The following is a 20,193-nucleotide window of genomic DNA, read 5'->3' on the forward strand; positions in this document are numbered from 1 at the left end:
CTCGCTATCAATACAACATAAACCATTGACACTTGGTCACAGGTAGGAACACGCCATCTGGATGGCTGCCTGGGTCTGTTCCGCCACTGATGGCTGCAAGTAATTAGCAGTTAGCCCTGCAGAGCGCACGAGGTGCTATTTTTATGGGTCTAGCAAGCTGTGATTATATAGGGACCACAATAAAGGCTGAAAATAACCTACACGGCCAACTGCCAGTGGGGAGGGAGTACTCTGCAGCGTGGATCCAGCCAACTTTCTACTTTCTAAACTCGAGGAAATGCCCGCTTCCCTCGGCAGCTACAGGTCTGCCCGGCCGCAGCATTGAACCAAGGAGCCAAAAGCACTAACCCCTCTCTATTTGCACACCTCCAGCTCCTCCCCGCCATTCGCTCGCCTTCCAGACTGAAAACGACTGCCTGGCTTGGCAATCACATTGCCAACAACAAGAAGTGGAGGGTGGTAGGGGGAAAAAAAGAGAAAGGGGCTGTGGTGGTACAAAACAGACCCCTGCAGCAATGGGGGTGGGTAGGGGCAACGCCTGCATGGCCAGCCAGCGTGGTGCTAGGAGTGGGTGGGACACTGAGGAGATGTAATTTTTATAGGGGGGATATAAAAAAAGCGCACACACTGAGCAATCAGATAAATAGAAACTCTGAACCCTGTGCACCGTGTGGATTGTAGACATGATGTTGGCTCCAGCAAACACAGGGCAGGCCAAGAGGAAAGCCGTGGATAAGTGGGAACCATCAGCAGTGGCAGGGAGGAAAGGGTAAGCTCCGGCCAAGAGGCGAGGGAGGGCGGACTGGGGAGCTGCTGGCACTTGCTGCTGCAGCCTGCTGCCTGTGTGGGCATGGGAGGAGACCCAGCAGGGAGCAAGGGAACACAGCTCTGATTTTAGAGGCACTGAACACATCCCTGCCCACAGCAGAGGCTGAGCACGCCCAAAGAGCCAGAAATGGAGACAACGCAGCACCTGGGTGTCTAATGCGGACGGTATCTCCGAGGAGAGTACAACTGAAATAAATAATTTGAGGTTTTGCAATCGTTTACCCCGATTTCCCCCATTCTTGTACTATTCTCATTCAGATAAATGAAGAATCTGTCACTTTAGATCCTCCACCTTGTTAGCAATTTAAGGGAGACTTTTCAAAGATACCTTAGTGAGTCTCATTTGTTTTCACTGGGGCTTACAGTTCCTCAGGCATCTACTTCAGAAAACTTCTGCCTGGCACCAAGGCACATGGATTCAGCTGAAAGCCGGGAGCCCAAAAAGCTTCAGTAAAAGGCACCTGCCAAAGCCCAGTGGGTAAAGTGCTGAGCTTCCTCCCGCTGGGATAAACTGTTCGGCGACAGAATCTTACCTCTCCCTCCTTAAAGGACACCAGAGGGGGAAAAAACCCTCCTTATTTACATGACTCTGACACACATGTGTTTGAGCATAGACAGTCAAAGGCTTCTGTAAGTTCGACCCATACCAAACTGATTGCTTCTCAGTAAGCCCCACGTTAGTATATGCAGCGCGGTGAGGTATTAGCCTTATCGGACCTTATTTCCTTTGCAGAAACAGCTGCTCTTAGGCAGCTGCTGAGGGATGCTCCGATTACATCACTACTAAGCAAAATAATTTCACTTAATCTGAAAGAGATTGTTCCCGCTGAGGTTAGGCTGGGTTTAATGCAAGATAATTAAAGATCTTTACGCATCCTACATGCCTATTAAAAGCTCTCTAAAGCTGCTAGGAGGGCGCCTTTGCAGCAAACTCATTCGGTATCAGCAAAGCTATGAGACACCGAGGCCCTTTTTCTGGCCGTCAGTGGGAGTAGCTGCAGTCCCAGTGATTAATGCAGCTATTAAGTTACAAGGAAAACTCTCCATCTGACTGTCCTCTGACTCAGCCATAAACAAACTTCCTTTATCTTTCATTCTCCAGCCTGAGCCCCCTCCCTTGCTCCTTTTCTACATCAACAAAGGAGAGCATGGGACAAGATGAAAGAGCTGGGCTAGGGCTTTCATTAGCATACCACACCAAGGAAAAAGAGGTAAGAAGCTCAGGGAAGGACTCGCTGCCCAATTCGTAACCCCTAACCAATGCCATGGTGTGCAACACGAAACAGAATGATTGGCGTGTAGCATTGAATAACATTAAGTGTTGATGCCTCCTGCCAATACTAAATGTCATCATTGAACGTTGCTCTCAGACACGCTCCGGTTTTAATCCTGCCTTACTTCCACCACGCTCTCACCCTCAAAAGGCACACGATTAGCATGGGAAGAGAGTGAAGCTCCCTGCTGCCTAGTTCAAGTGCCACCTTTATAAACAAAACCTTTTACTGTAATGGCCTTTCCTGGTGCTCTCCAGTGCCCTGCCGCAGCAGCCCAAGCTGGCAGACGTGGCTCCCAGCCACGGTTTAGCCCCCAACGGGCGAGTGGCAGCTGCAGCCCGCTCAGAGACCCGCTCCGCAGGCAGCCCTGGGAACCTCGGGGGAGGAACCTGCAAAGGGTCATCGTGCTCTCACTGTGTTTTGCAGCAGAGCTCGTAAACCCATCCCACTGAATACCTCTGTCAAAAGCTTTTTATTTCAAACCACTTCATCAAATTGCCTGTCAGTTGGCCTTAACTTTATTAATGTCTCTTCTTAAACCTGCTTAAACATATCTTTTACTATGCCATGTAGTAAGGCAGTACTTTATCAGGAGGTTTCAGTGCATACAGAATAATTTATAGCAGCTGAGGAGCAAGCCAAAATACATTTATAGTTCCGCTATTTATTACTATGTGCTTTTTAATGTGCTGTGTATTCAACCTGAAAAGACAATATAAGCCAAGCAAACAATACTGATCATGAGCACTGAATAACAACTTTTATATTGCAGAAAGATCACAACCAAGCCAGACCCTGTCCCTTGCCTGCAGAGATTAGAAGTGACACAGCAAATAAAGGGGGAAGGAGAGAAAACCCATCCCACCACTGCGATGCCCAGGGAGATTTTGCTTGTTAAGCTGCCCAGCTAAGTTTCTGTCACAAGGGTTTTTTCACTAGTACATTCAATCTCTGTGTGGATGAACATACCCTTTTACAACTAGTCCCAACCTGTTACACTTTTGGCTGACCCAAATAAAAGCAGCACTATCTTCCATCTCGGGAATGGACAGGGAATGACAGCATCTCCAGGTGACGTCAGGAGAGTACAGCCCTTTCTGCTGCATGGCCCAAGGACTGTGACCCACCCCCATGGTTGTACGTAAAACCAATCCTTCAGGATACCGCTTCCATGAGATTGGTCCTACTCTTGCCTCCTTTTTCCCACTAGAGAAGGCGGCAACCAGCAGTTCCAGCAGATGTTTGCACCTGCTGGATTTCATTATTCATTTCATCCATTCTCTTATTTGAAAGCCTTCTTATCTAGCTGGGGGAGATGCTGAGCAATTCCTCCCTGAGACACTCTGCCCAGCTCCCACGTGACCCCAGATGAACCACAGTAAGATCTTGCACAGCCGCATGGCATAATGACGGTATTTCTTCCTTTCCTCCACCTTTTATTTACCACACAGCTACTAAGGCTTCTATGCTTTTCCAGGAGAAGGCTGCCTACAGCCAAAAGGGACCCCAAACTTGCTTAAACCTCACTACAATGCAAGAAATAGTACTATAAAATTTATGAATGAAGGAGCAAGTCCTGCAATGTCTTGCTCTTCCTATCTGCCATGCTCTTGTCACCTATAAGGAGCAAAACAGAGACTCATGAAAGACCACAGGCAGGAGTGAGCTACAGGAACATGCTTCCCTCTCTCCTTACCACCCCAGGTGTCAGTGGTGGGCTCCAGGAGCCATCTGGCTGTGTGCTGCACGGAGCCAGCACAAGAACCTGCCCGGTTCCGTGGTCCCCACCACACTCCTGCAATCTTCAGGGAAAGAAGCGCATTAATAAGTGAGAAGTCATAGGGGCTTTTTTAACAACCCTTCTTTTTAAATCATGTTCTCCACACTGTCTGCTTCTGCCTAGTGTGACTGTGTCAACTGGATGTCCTGTGTGGACAGTAGCACATGACTTTCCTGTGCTTTGCACCCTCCAAAAATGAGAAATGGTCCCATTTAGCTCTACGTAAGCAAGTCCTCCTACTCCATGTAAGTAAAAGGTGGCATGTGCTACTTCCCATGTCCATGTCTGCAGACAGGTTAAACTACAGAGTAGGCAACTTAAGCCATATGAACTGGTCAAGAAGAATCACTGCAGGCAAATGACCAAAAGCAGAAGCAACAGTGTACCACCTGGGCAACTGCAAAGCACTAACGGTGCTGTCAAAATGCTTGTTGGCACCTGAACCATTCAATATTGCATTGGTAACCCAGAAACCGCCATTAACAGGGGCACAGTACATTTTGTTCAGATCTCCTAAGGCTCCAAAGGCCGTGGACATGCACAGCCCAGGGTCCAGTCTGAGCTGCGGGCACCACTACCAACTGATATGGAAGGGGATGCTTTAGGCAATTAATCTTATATACTTAATCCGCTTCTCAGGTTGATCCCTTTCCTTACACCCAAGGCAGACGCAGCGCTATGCACCAAGGATCTGAGTGACAGATGCTGTGAACAGAAACAAGCTTATCAAACACAAAACAAAAGGTTGGTCCATCAACCTCAGGCTCCACTGGGTAGTCCAGGGCACATACCTACAGAGCTGCGTGCGTGCAAGGCAAGCACAGAACAATACTTCCCCAGATCTTTCTCAAGCATCCATTGAGCCTCGAGTTAGACACTGCATCAGAGGAGCGACCGTTTTGACTCAGATGCAGTAGATTCCTTTCTGTGAATTTATACAATCCTTTTCCATGGAAACCTTAAGTGTCTAAAATGGACATACTGTGAATAAGTATCGTTATCATCTTCTTTTAGATCTGGCTTTTTGCTAGACCTTGCACTAGAAATGACAGCAAGCCATTATTCCTTTATCCACCTCCTCCTTTCCATAATTTTGTAGACTGCTGTTTGGCCTCTCTTCTCCCTGCTGATGCACCCTAGGCCATTGAAGGAATTCTCACAGAGTGACTATTCTGTGCTTCTCGTCACCCCCAACACATTTCTCTGTACTTCTTCCAGCTTTACAAATTTAAGAGAGACACCAGAGCTATGCATGTACACAGTGACATGTTGACACCTTCCCTTCCATTTACCATCTCTTTCCTAGAACTTACTTGATTTTTTAAGAGGATAATGCAGATTTTCACAGCTCATTTCTAACCCCAGACTTCATTCTTGCGTGGCAGCCACCAGCCTGGTACCCATCACAGTATACGTAAGGTTGGGATTGTTTTTGTTCTCCTCATCAGGTACACCACCCTGCACTTCTCTGTACTATATTTTATCTACTATTTCTTTATCCAGTCAGCATCACAAACTCCTTCTGCAGCCCCTCTCAATTGACCCTCAACATTCTCACCCTGATAGCTCAGAATTGCCCACAGATTTTCTCACCCCCTCCCTGCTCATTTACAGATATATTGCCCAGCAGACTCAGGTGAGGCATCACTGGTGACTTCCCTCCACTGCATTCACTTTTCCTTCCCCGAGGGATGACATCTCTCATAGCAATTGGTGAAGGCTTCTTGTTTTTCAATAATTCTTTAATTACCGTAGCAACTAATCTTCCCTTTAACTGACATTGCTCTTTCGGTAATAACACAGTGTGGATATTTATGGGTGTACTGGACACACGGGACAACAGCTCCACCAGAGTACCTATAAAATTAGGATTTGCACTCCACCCAGACGCTGACTTCAGCGACAGACAGCAAACCTGCATCCACATGTGCACATCATCTCCCAGTTTAGCAAGGCTTCCCACAGAAGTCCGCATGCTGCTCGTGGACTCATTCTCCCAGCAGACCAGTGGTTTGAACACCTGACACATCTGCTGGTGCTGCATTTGGCACTGGTGAGCACTGCTTCCCTGTGGCTGAAACCAAGTCTGGTCCAATCGTTCATTCATTGTTGTTATTGACTAATTTCTCTAATTACAGCACCAGATCCCATCCCTTCCCCAGAGAGCAACCTACCAGCCAGCCGAGCAGCCAGCCGAGCAGAGGGGTACCAGGCACGCTGCAGCAGGGGTCTCCCAGGAGAGACTGACCTTTCTCAGTCCTGAAGGCACTCAACCTTCAGGCCAACTTGTTGTTCAACCCCAAATAGCAGCCACAAAGGGGTACCAGACACAGAACCATAGATGAAATACCCTTCCACACTTGCTTGAGGAATGCCCCCTTCTTCTCAACAGCTGCACAGCGTCTGTTTGGCATGGAAAGTTCATCACATTTAGGAAAGGTCACGTCACACCCAAGAACCATGCCAATACCATGCACGCCCCTACCCACTACCTGGAGTTTGCAAACACACATCTCAGCATTAAGTGCATGCCCACACACAGTTGTCATCAGGTCAGAAATATTATTGTGGGATAGCTCTTCAGGCATTAACTTAGAAAGGAAATAACTAAGAAATATATCTATTACTTTCAAAAATTCTAAGACTGTCACGCTAAGTACTACACATTTGCATGTGTTTTTCTCTTTTAGGATACTACCATATTTGTGCCAAGGCTGTTGAGTTTTGTAAATATGTTAGCATTATTTGTATTATCTTCACTTTTCAGCCAGAGAAAATATCAAAAGGGATATCTTTTTTTAATTGTCTAAATATTCATATCTGTATATGCCCTACATACTAGACTCATGAGGTTTACATTAATAAATTGTGGTTGGAAGGAGAAGGACATTTATGGCACATTTTTACACAGAACAATTTTTGCTGGAAGAGATGAAAAATTGTTTTTTTTTCCTCACAGTGACTCAAGAGTTGGGAAAATACCATCTGTTTTCATTAAAATTAAGAAACATGTTATTTTCTGACCTTTTTCTGTATTGTATTGACTTTTTTTCTGATGAACCTCTTTGATGGTAATTGCTTTTATACTTCATTGCACATCAGACAAGGTCAGCGCATCTTTATATGTAAGAAAATACATATTAATCCCTGCATTAATACTTACACCTATACATGACCGTACTTTTCTCTGACACTAGTCGCAGACTGTATCAATTAAGTATTGCTATTCAAGTACTCGTTAAGTAACACTTGGTAATAATATGCATGTCAACCGTTGTTTTCACATGTACCTACACAACACACACTTCACCGTCAACAAATGTAACAACACATTAAACACTGACTACCTCTCAGAAAGGTATTTCAGATAACTATGAGAAAGTAAAGGGAAAAGGAGATGGGATTCCTGCTGTAAGATCACGGTTTCTCAGCTTGTCCCTGCAGAGTTTCACCCATACGCAAGACCTTGAAGGACTGCTGCCTTCAAATCATCAAGACCAAATGCATCCTAATGAATTTCCCCTGTTAATCAAGGCCTGACTGCTCACAAGAACTTTTTTTTTTTTAATTTGTATTTTGAAATCCCTTGCGCAGGCTTCAGAAGAGGCAGCCCTCTGCAAGCCTTCACGTCATCTCCCAATAACTCACTACCAAAAGGAAACCACCAGGAAAGACTGGCGCTCAGATGTTTCAGAGAATTAGAATTTTCCATCTTTTATTAAAAGATTTATTAGGAAGAAAAACTACCATGAAGGACCATAAAAAAAAAAAAAATCCCTTTTTTCTTCAACCAGCTTTAATCTCTCCCCCACTTTCAGCAAGGATGGCTCCCAGTGGTGGTCCCAGATCAGATGCTATACATGAAGCAATCGCATTTCAGAGCACAATAAATCACTTGCAGACATCCAAATTGGCCACAGATGCCGAGCCAGCTCGTCCAACAATGTACAGGACAGTAACGCTCAGGAAGCAACTTTAGTTTCATCAACTAAGGTAGCTTGGGTAACGCCTTTGCCTGAAGTGCTGCGCTGGAGTCTTTGCAGCCAAAAAAAAGCTGCTGAGTGTGGACAAATCACAGAACAGATTAAAAAGTAGCTGAGTTGACGCATGTGCTTTGTATATCATCAACTTTCAATGCACGATTCGATCCAAACTCCTCAGGCATCACATGGTGATCTGGGGACAGGGTTTGTTTTTCCTCCATTATAAAAAAAGAAAAATCCACAGTATTTATTTTGAAAGGATCAGCTTCATTGATGCATGCACACCCAAAAAACCCCAGAAAGCACCATGCTCCAAATTGCATAATTATTCAAGACTATATATTTTTAAAGAAACGTGCTTTTTGATATTGATTCACAAATGACATGCAGACGATGGCTTTGTGTTACCTTACAAAAGATAATCAAAATTTTACCAATACACCTGCACAGAGCTAATGGGAAAGGTGTTTGGCTCTCACCAACAGCAAAGTATCTTGTGCACCACTACTCTCACGTTTCCTCAAGCCTGCTAAGAGCATGTGGGCAGCACTTCAAAAATTAAAAGGTTTCCCTAATATCAAACGACAGGAAATCGAGAATGGTATGTCACATATTACAAGCACGTCTGCTCTGGCTGATCACAGTCATGCTGCAACCTCCAAACCAGCAAGACGACACAGTTATGATTTTGCAAGGAGCCTTTTAAACTATTAAATCAGAGGCGGGGTGGTGGGGTTAAAAAAAAATAATCCAACTGTTGTTTTCACTTATGGTGCTTTGCAAACACACCAAACACTTGCAAAACCCACCACAGTTCCGGGGGAGGGAAGCTGCTGGAAAGACCAGCAGTACCTTTCTGAACACTCTGTGGCATCTACCAGGTCACAGTACAGAGATACACGTTAACAGGGGCTTTCAGCACAGGATTCAGTCTAATGCCTCCCCAGAGCCTGCTGCAAATGGTGGGAGAAGCCCTGTGACTTCCCCAGCCGGTGGGTCAGTACCACCAAAAACTAACAAACCAACAGACAAAGAAGAAAGGAAAAGGTAAAAGCACGTCGCTGATTGTGGGAGTGCTCTCCCAGGGACCAGAGCATCTGGCTTCTGGAGGAACAGCCATTGCTGGTACCAAAGGACAAGAGGCAGTACAAGGCAAGGCATTTATGATTCAAAGAGATGATTGTGCCAGAGGCAGAAATGGAAACCAGAAATAAAGCTCCACTCTCCCGACCTGAGCACGACAGCAGAGGAAGGAGTTGACACTAAGTAGGTTTCGCTTTACTAAAAAGATTTTTTTGTTTTGTTTTGGTTTTAAATCAACTTGCCTGCACCTGTCAGGGAGAAACCATCAACTCAGTATAATCACAGAGATCTAGAGGGCAGCTCCTCCAGGATCACCCATCACACCCTGGTCCGGAGGAGTTGAAAAAGTTGTAATAAACACAATGCAAGCAAGCAAAGGCTAGAAGGCAAGATCAAAAGGTTTACCCGGCATGCCTAGCTATGGGAATGGGGAGTGCAGCTGCGTACATGAAAGGGTTACACCCAGAAAATTAATACGATTGCCAAGCAGGATGGAAAGAAATTCTGTTTACAATTGCAAAGCCTCATGCTTCCATCATCAGGTGTTACAGAACGGGGATCATTCCCTGCGAGTTTTTCCAATTACCTTCCTTGATTTTTTTCTTGCATGTAGTTTCCTTTCTTATTATTTGTTTGGAAAGTTTTTTCTGGAGTACTGTTCCCATGCAAACCAAGAATTAAACAAACCCCCAAAAAATCTGATGTCATAGGATGAGCTGTATGCCAGTTCAGACAGGATCATAATGGGAAAAAAAATCCTAAACCCTTCAACTATTTGCTCTGATTCACATTCAACTTTTCAGCTTTACCTGTAACAACAATAGTGATAGCTTCCTGTGTCCTTATAGACAGTCCAATTCATGGAGCCATTTGAAGTTTTATTACAAAAAAAAAAAACACAACAAAACCAAACAACCATAAAAAACCCCCAACATTCAAGAAGTAAAGCAAGCTGCCATTGTTTTCTTCTCTCCCAGAGCAAATGCAAGTTCTGAATATGCCTTTATGCTTTTAAAAAAGTGGTCACCTTGAAAATTAATTTTTTTAAAAAAGGAAAGAAAGACGAACACAGAAGTACTTTGAAAAACAATAACCAAGACAACTGCTGGTTTAGTGATGGCTGACATTTTGAGATCTGAGAAGGTTAGGATTGGGTCTTCCAGAAGAAAGCATTCAGAACTGCAAAGTTAAAAAGAAAGGAATCAGCACAAAGCCCTTTGAGGCCAACATGTCACTGAAGACAAGGACTTTGCTCACCCTGGAGGCCATTTGCTGGGAGGGAACTCAAACTCCTGTTACGAGATAAAGTTAAGAAAATAATCAGCAAACAGCTGCATTGAAATACTACTAATAATACAGTATTCTGCTTTCCTGGGATGGTTTGAAAGTGTGCTGTATTTTTATTGGACTTTCCAGTGATGTCAGTTTGAAGCAGGGCTTAGGCAAGTAATTGCTAAAGGGTGAGTTTAAAAAGGGTATAATTACTGCAGGGAGTGTCTGATGTGGGAAAGTGGCATTCCAGCTGGAGGAAGAGACAGGCCCATCTCCCCTGGGTACCAATGAACTCACAGATAGGTCCTGGCCCCACGCAGTTAGTTACAACCATGCAACGCCACTGACCTCAGTTATTCTTCAGCAATTACTCAGGCAACAGCAATTTCATGCCCAGCATTATTTGCTGTCACAGTGCTGGGAATGCAAGCACATCTTAAAACTTTTAAGATATGTAGCCCTCAAGTTATTGCATCAGGCAACGGTTGCAAAACAGACAATTGCTGACTTCAGTAAGGTTGCATGGGCGTAACTGAGAACAAAATTTGGCCCGTAGCATTTGGAAGGGTTTCACTATAACTTGCAAGAGGGATGTAGAAGAATCTTTACTTTGAAATAGCAGAGGAAGCACTACCTCCCCTGCTGTCCATCTCCTGCCCACAAAAGCCACCCATCCTCCTCTTACAAACAAGAGGAATTCCAGGTGTCACTCACTACATCCATCCTCCTTTAAACCTCTCCTTTAAATTCACCTCTCCCAGAAACGCTGACAGCCCCTAAACTGGACCTCTAAGTAGTCTGTACCAAAACTCCTTCGTAGCCCTGAATCATGTAGCTGCTCCTACACCCATGCACATCGAGCCATTTGCTTCACTCAGGTTTTTGGTCTCACCATTGGCAAAGGCTGGAAGAGTTCTGCAGCTTTTTCTTTTAGACACATCTATGCAGCACCGCAGTTCCTGACCAAACTGCTCAACTGCCAAAAGTTGTATCAACACAAGATGGCTGTGCATCACAGCCTCATCCAAAGCACAAGCGGTTCAATAGCCTCGTCCTGCGCAGCCTGATGAACACTGCCAGCAGCTTGGGAGCCACTCAGCAGTGTGAGGCTACAGCTACCCTGTGAGTAAACCTGCTCCTAACAAACTACAGTTTTCACATGCCTGCTCTTCGTTTGCTTCCCACATGAATCTTTGCATCTTTTGCCTGTACTGCCCCTTATGTACAAAGCAAACTCGCAGAAGAGATCACCCACCAGAGGCTTTTGCAAGGGCCACTGCGTTGGTCTGGGAGCTTACATCCCCCCATGGTCCTGGCTAACATAATTAGGAGATAGCAAATAAGCATCAGCAAAGAGCTGGCTCAAGTCTGAAGGTGCTCTCAATGCACTGGCACCCTAAAGGCACGCACGGCTGACAGCGCAGCACAGCACGTGCTGGCGGCTCTACACATTCTCTGCCGTATGTCGAAGGATTTCAGTTGCATCATCTTCTTTTTCTCCCCTGCTTGTCCCCTTTCCTTTCAGCACAAAATTCATCGGTTCTCCTGGCTGCGCTATCAATAACAGCTACCTTCAAGACTCAACTGAAATGCACTTCATTTTCATCTAAGCCTTGCCACCAAACTTAATTTCATTACTCTCAGCTCCTGTTTCTAATGCTTCCAGCATCCCAGTCAGCACAAAGCAAAGGCCATCACACCAACCAGCCTCACCAATTGTCAACAGAATGTGCCCACTGAACATCTTTCAAAACTATACACAGAGCAATGCAAACAGCAGAGATACTGTGCATCCCATACTAACAGTAATCCTTCAATTCTGCACAGCACAACCCATAGGCAGCCACAGAGTACTTAACGTAATTGAGGGACTCCCCCAAAAAAGGGCCTGACTGGTCACAGAAAGCTGACGTCTCATTTCTATTTAAGTGGAAATCACTTAGCAGCAACGTCTGTGGGCACTGCTACCAGCTTTCCCAAATGAAAAAGACTAGAGTTCCTAGTTCATCTGTGGGAGGGGAAATAGCCCATAAAACATGTTTGACAGGGACTGACTTGCCAGTATCTTGGGAAAGTTTTGTATTTCTTTAAGTACTTGGAAAGCCAATGCTGAAGGCAAGTTCAAATTGTTTTATGACTTTTACACAATAAATTTTGCTTTTTTTATTATTTATTTATTAAGAAATACTTCCATTGTAGGCTGGAGTTTGCTCAGCTTTGAGGAAAGACTGGCTTTTTTTCTCCACCACCTATCATGTGTATAACATTGAAGTAGATCTTAATGGAAGCACTTTGGATGACTGAAAGAGATCATACAAATACGGTATTTTCCTCTTTTTCAGTATTTTTCAGTGCTATAACCAGTAATCATTAGACTCTCAGAAAAAAGAAAAAACACCTGTAACTGACTACTGAACTGTTCTTTTAAATCCTTTAAAAACAACTCTGAAGGAACAATTCACTTTCTCCTGCTGCACCAACACTAATGTGCCCCAACACCAAAAATACAACACATTCAAGAAACTGTGTGTCTGTCTTCCCTACTCAGCCGTGAACTCTTTAGCCCCATTTTAAGCCAACCTTAAAGCTCAACTCCCATCAGTTACACAAGGAGTTGAGCCTTTAGCAGGAGTTGAGCCCTTGGTCGCGTCCCTACCCATCCCCAGCAATTAATCACACCCTCGGCTGCACTGATGCTCCTGACGTCATGGAGGCAAGTCACTGCACATCTGCCACCTCAGTCACATACCCCCAACAGGGAGTAGCATTTTAAACAAGACAAAACTGCCCTGAAAAGAGTCTCCAGTGCTCCCCACTGTTTCTTTGGTTTGCCCCATGTGTAGCTGATGTGTAGCCTATGGTGAAGGTGAGGAGCTGAGGTCAGGTTGGACCTACAATCGCTGGGAACTGGCAAGCACTCAAGAGCGTGGTGGATAGATCGATGACAGCATCCAGAACGAGCAATGGCGCAAAAGGGGCTGCAGAACCACAAAGTGCCAACCCCTTCTCCTCAACAACTGCTCTTGCCCCCTCTAGCTTTGTCTATTCAGACTGTTGCTCCATCACTTGAGCTATCACCAAAGAACAACTGCTTCCCATATTCACCGCTATTAGAGCAAAGCAAGTTGTATAACCAGCGTGTTTCACGCAGCATGGTATTACCTCCTTACATTTCCTCGAGGACCAAGTATTTTTGGACCTGAGGTCTACCACGCATTGTGGTAGCTCTCAAGTCCACATAAAGGCCTGGCTGTAGCCCAGTCTGCAACACATGCACACTTACAATCCACAAGTTCATGCCTGTCCAAGGACCACAGAATGAGAAACTGATGAGGGCAGAGGACAAACAATTCCTCAAGATTCTTTTCTAACCAGAAGTATAAAAGCATGAAAAGCAACACCTTATCTCAAGCACACAGATTAGAATTTTTATTTTAAACAGCAACAACCAGCAAACCCTCCACCATTTCTAGTCAGAATCAGCCTTCATCTAGTCCTGCCAAATCACAGCTCTCCAGGCTCTGCACATCCCAAACACAAAGCCTAGTGTGCAGACCAAAACTCTTACCCCCTCAGAGCAAACCTTACCCCAAAGAACTCAACGCACCTGACCCCAACTCAACATTCAATCCTTAGTAGATCTAAGGAGCTGCTTACCCAGCCCCACCTCTCCAAACCTTGACTCCAACCTGCTTTGACTATTTATAGGCTAACAGTAACCTTACCAAAATGCTGACTTGAACCTATACGCCTTGCAAACACCAATCTGTGCAGTGAAGAATCCAGAAAGAAATGACACCTGTTCAGATTTGCTGTCCGGATCCCTAATCAAAGTGCTGGTAACAGACCCGCATATCTCCCTGCTCAGGATTCAGCATCATTTTTGATGGTACAAACATTCACTCAGACTTTACAGAGCTGCCCATCCCGAGTCCCATCCACCTTTCAGGCAAACCACAGTCAGGGCTAAGGATAGAGAGGAATGAACATATAATTTCATTTCTGGATCCTAAAGTAACATCAAACTAGGCTGGTTTGGGACAGCACCAGCTTGGCAAGCTGCTGGCTGCATCCGATCATAGGTTTATGTTAGGGATTGAAGGGGTTGAAGAACCAGCTTTGTTTCTTGTTTATTTAGGTGCCAGAGGACTGGGATGACAGCTGGTGCTGATCATACGTCCCAGGATGATGCCTGGGGAATACAGGACTTTCCTGTTCAGGGTACGACTAGAGTTGGAACTGGGGTTAGAGCTCAGGGCTGGAGGCACCGAGAAGCTAGGTCTGCCCCTGGACCCCGATGAGTAGTGGGGGGCTGCAGCCAGCTACAGAGAACCAGCCCTGGATGAGTAGGGGGGTGACAGCCTGGAGCACAGAGTTCATGCTAGGCTTCGAGGGCTGGGGCTCCGATTAGGTAAGGGGATGAAAAGCAAAGCCTAAGAGCAAGAATGCCAAGTAAATGCTCTGGATCCAGCAGCCTCTCCAGGGGACAGCTATGAACCAAGCTTTCCGTCCTCATAATCCTTATCACTAGCCTTCACATCAGCCCTTAAGCCCAGTGCTAATGCCAGGAGAAGGGTCACTGCACATCTTTCATCCTGTTTTGCAGCCGCCCGATATAGCTAGTTGCCTTTAAAAAAAAAAAAAAAAGAAACACCACACACAGAAAACCCCCAAGCGATACCTGCCAACTGCAAGTCCTGCCCAACAATCCCAGCCCTGTGACCTCCGCAAAGTCTAAAGCAGACATGGATCTCTGGGCTAGATTACAGAGATAGTCTTAAATCTAGTGCTGTAGGCTAGGTCTAGCATTCGCGTTGCTGCTTAGGAGAGCTTACAGTTCCACGCAGGCTGCAGAGGTCAGAGGCAGGTTGTTGCACGTCATGAAGAAGGGCCAAGTTTATTTTCAAAGGATTGACATACGAACAAACAACCATGGGGTGGAGGAGCAGCTGTCAACAACTCAAACTGTGTTTAGGGCTAGTGATTGTGGCAAAACAATTGCCAACTACTGCATTTACACAAGAGATTGGTGTTTATGCCCATGAGTTTGGACAGTTGTAAAATGGCATCGCTACCATTTTTTAGATTCTCACGAGTCTTCATATGTACAGGGGGAAAACTGGTCTTCTTGGCATTTGTTGTCTGTCATCTAGAACCTCATCCTAAACCCTGCATTAATACCATAGCTGTGGCCCTTGCCTGGCCCAGAACAAACTATGTCCTTATCACCTCTGAAAGTATAAAATTTGTCTAAGAACTACAAACTCAGGAGGCAGGGCAGAGGCAATAAAAAAATCTAGGTGCCATGCACAAATACACCAAAATTTATAGAAAGTTATGCAGAGAACTGAAACACCATTAGCACTTTTCATATACGAAGGCAGCCTTAAACACTTTTCAACATAATCTGAGCAAGAACGTACTTCTCCCTCTAGAGGATATGAGAATTAGCACAAGGAACATAAGATTACATCAAGACCAAGAAAGCAATGAGATGCTAAGGCAGAGGGTCAGCATTTTTGCTTTGAAGTCTAGTAACATTTTAGAAGGACCAAAATTACAACTGTAAAAAGTTAGTTATAAAGTTATGTATTTATTTTTACAGCAATGCCCTATAAATTTCAAAATAAAATTCATTAGCTTTTTCAATTAAAAAAAAAAAAAAAAATCGATCTGCAAAGCTGTTTACCATAGAACATTTTAGAAGTTCATTGAGAGTGAAAAACACTTTCCTTGGGTCCTCCTTCACTCACTGAGTGTCCAAATCCTTTCATTTCCTTAGTGGCGAGAGGTGAAGACAGGGAGGTCCCCATAACCAGACAAGAGACCCCTAGGCACTTCTGCAACCACACCCCAAGGGAGAAGGCCAGGGTGAAGGGCACACTGAGACAAAGCACCTGCCGTGTTCTGCATCTGTGCATCGTATTGACAGTGTCATACTCTGGCTGTACAATTGTAAGATGAAAAGAGCACATAAAGATTCATCTGGAGAACCAGGCAAGCAATCCAGTATTCTGGGATCCATCTCTCACCTCCGCACTCAAGCATTAGCTTCTCCACTAGCTGTGACCAGAAGCTGCAGGACACATTGGTCCTCAGAAAACATTGGACCATAGGTGTGACTCTTGCCTGAGCACACATGCCAAAAGCAAACATGCAGCCTGTCACAGCTAGTTTTGCATTGTTTAATCAAAATATTTCAGCATGGAAATGAAAACCCTCTAAGGAGACATTTCCTTACATGCAAAGCTGGTTTTACTGGCTTCATCACAGGGAAACCAAATCCACAAAACTCCACCTTCCAATGCTTCTCTTGCTACATGTAATAAAATACATAGCGTGGGAGAAGCAACAAATTCATAGCAGCCTGGCACGGACCTTGGAACTGAGAGGATGCCTGATGCCAGCTGCTCCGAGTGCAAGCCAGCTGTTTGGCACTGTGGCCCTTCAGGAAGATTATGAACTCCCAAAAACCCTCCAGCACCTCACTGATGAGCATTTTTTTGGAACTTAGCATATCTTAGCTAAAAGTATCTCCCTCCTAGTCCTCCCCTTCATACCTCTTCCACTGAGTGCCAGTGAATGACTGGGAAGATGGGACTACTTGGGAATGCACTGGAAGACAGGATTAATGCTTTTGTACATTCTTATCTTTGATAGCAGAGTCATAAATATTCCCATTCTACACACTTAAGCTTTCAAACTTCACTAAATCTTTTGGCCGCAAATTCTCTGAAGTGCATTTTTCCAAGCATCTGACCTGTGCCTGAGAATTTGATGCCTTTCATAACGCTCAGCATGTTCTAAAGAAAAAAAAAAAGCAGCATCTCAGATTAGACAACTAATTTTCAGCCTGTGCTTACCTGCACTGGTTTAAACACCACAAGCAACGCTCTGCTGCAACCCACCAACAGCCTACTCTGTGTGTAAAGTGCCTTCTCCTGCCTCTTTCACACCAATCCTCCGCTCGTTTAAGCCAGTTCCTCTTAGCTCCACTATTTGCAGTGTTTGGTGGAGAGCACTTCTGCATTCACTCTGCCTGCTTTCATGATTTCTTAAACCTTCCCTCATCTCACTTTGCTTTCTCCTTACCAAATGCAGGAGTCTCACCCAGCCTTTTCAGTCTCTCCTCACAAGGCAGCTGCTCCATCCCCTTGGCTACGCTCTTCCCTGTGCCAACTCGGTGATGCAGAGACTGGAGCTGCAGGCAGCACATTGTTTTAAGATTTGGTTAAACACATTTTGTCTTTAGCTTGAAATTTATGTGCTCCTTAAATTAAAATATAATAACATTTTCCAACTCAATATTTTACCTATATGGGCTTTGATTTCACGACTGGTATTTTAGACGTTTAGTGTTTCTACTTTAGCCAGAAAGGAGTATTAAAGCAGCTAACAGTTAACTGTGCTTTTGCAGCTGCCAAAATTCAGTGATTGCCTGACAGAATTGGACTCCAATCCATTTTCAGAAGACAGATTACAAAACATTTGTGCTTTGAAAAACACATCAGACAATATAAAAAGCCTTGCTTGCAGAAACGTTCCCAAAGCCACAGTGACAAAGCAATTGAGTTTATGCCATGACCTCAGTACAGATGTTCTTGTTCAAAAGAAGGAAAAAATAGCAATAATCTAAATGCTCCACTTTGACATTGGAACACCCAGTGAGCAGCGGAGCAACAGGTCTGCAGTCAACAGAAGGGAATTCTCAGTCTTAGAGGTAGGCATCACACCCCCAAAACTCAGCCTCACCCCTGCAGTAACCTCTCAGGGTCATCTCCAGGAGCCGCAGCCCACCAGTTACCTCACTGCCCACCTCTCCAGGGTCTGTTCATTTGTGCCGCACACCATCAAGTGAGCTCCTCAATGGAAACATTTGCAATAGCCCCCAAGAGACCCAAGACGCCTACCAGTAAGTGGAGTCTCAGAGAGGAGGGGGATAAGGAAGATTAAGGAAGATAAAGGGGAAGCATTTCCTTGAGCTGTTTGTGTCCCAGTTCTCGTTACGCAAGGTACTGGCATTCCTGCCCTGACAGCACTCTGTCTGCACAAGCGCCAGCAGCAGGGCGCACCATAACCATGCTGCTATGGCAAACAAAGTGAGTGTGCCTCATCAGATCTTAAGTCTCTGGAGAGAAAAAGCCCTACCTCATCATACATTGATATCAACAGAGCATAACTGACTATCTGTGCCATTTTGAACTTCGAAGCTTCTTCTTTAGCACAGGATACAAAGTCATGACATCTCATCCCCATCCTCCCCACCCCCTATCAGACCAGTGCCTTTTGGTAGTTAAGTCTAAGATTTCTCAACAGCCGTTCTCTTGCTTCAGGGATCACCAGGAAGGTGGCTCATCTCTTGGTCCTAGCCCAAGCTGCTCCTGGTCCACCTCGCTCCTGTGGACTGCCTCACTTGTATACATCTCACACCTGCACATCTTTGACCAGGACACATGAACTGCACTCAAAGCCCACCTCAACGAGCACATACCCAGCTGCAACAGCTATCCCCAGGCCACCTGCACTTGCACAGTGTGGGCTTTTCTGGCCTGCTCCACCTCAGGTGCTCTGCAAACACCCCGACTATGTAAACATGCCCTAGAGAAGACACCCGAGGCGGATAGCTCATGCTTTGCACAGCCTGCACAGACAGTCCTGTTGCACATCACTGCAAGCAGGACTCCAGTCCTAAATGACTGATTCAGGACCACCTTCATGCTACAGGATGGCTAGAGCTAGGCAAACTTGATCAGGCTGTGGTGCACAGCCTGCAGGGAAGACAAGGTTATGTGGGCTGGGACATTTCCTCTTCCCTCAAGTACAGATGATAGCAGCCTCCTTTCTTTGAAGTGTCTCCTCAGGTAAAGGAGATAAACACCCCCAGTGGCACACTGCCTCTGGGTCTTCCAGGCTCTTTGCAAAGGACTAGCATCCATCCTTGTCTTCAGAGCACCTAGTCCCAATGAAAAGGTTGTCTCTTGTGTCTGACAACCCCCAACCCACACCAATCAGCCACGGACCAGTTTCCTGGTGAAATCATCCACTGCTGAGCTACACAAAGTTAAAGCACACACAGCTTCTTAGAGATTCACTTCAGCTTCACAGACTTGACCAAAACCACTAAGGTCTTCCCAGTGCATAACCTGTTGCTGGAGGAAGGCAACAACTCAGACACAATCCACTGCCCTCCACAACCCCCAGTCCCTACACACCCTTCCTAGGTGCACACACCCTCATGAACCACAACTGCTACCACAGACGCATACATCAGTCAGCAGGAAGAATCCCCGATACAATGGGATTTAAAGGGCAAAAGGCACAAAGCTGTTACTATTTCAGTAACCTTCAGCACTACACCTATGAACACAACCAGTCAGGTTCAGGGTAGCCATCACCAAGGCCACCTCTGCCCGATTATGGCACTACACAAGCTCCCATAACAGCAAGGAAAAGCAGAGAATAATGTGTCCATACACCTAGCAGCATCTAGGCCCATGGCGTTAAGACAAATGGCCATCAATGGTACTCCCTCACCTCTGAATGTAGCTCTTGCACTTCCTCCTCCCTTCACCACTAAGTTAGAGGCCATCTCCTTTCTTGCACCTGATGTAATGCCATTTTCCAAAATACGGGTATTTCATCTCAAGTCTCCCAACAAACATCTCTATTTGCTGAGGAAATACCAGTCTTGCTTCCCAACATGCTCCAGCAATACTATCTACACTTACATGCATACTGTATATGAGTGCCATCAACCCCTCTCCAGATAGGAAGACAGGGAGCACAGAGAGATCTGGAAGCACTGACCAGTTCCTCTCTTACAAGATTTCTAGCCAAAGGCACCAAAGAGGTTGTGAAGGTCAGACTGGCGAGCACAACCATGTGTGCAACTGGCCAACATCATCTCTCTTTTGGGTGTGGGAAGTGAGGAGCAGAGAGAAGCTTCACCCTACCCCTGGCCAACTCATCACTG

Source organism: Falco naumanni, chromosome 3 (genome assembly GCF_017639655.2).
Source record: "Falco naumanni isolate bFalNau1 chromosome 3, bFalNau1.pat, whole genome shotgun sequence".
NCBI classification, from domain to species: Eukaryota; Metazoa; Chordata; class Aves; order Falconiformes; family Falconidae; genus Falco; species Falco naumanni.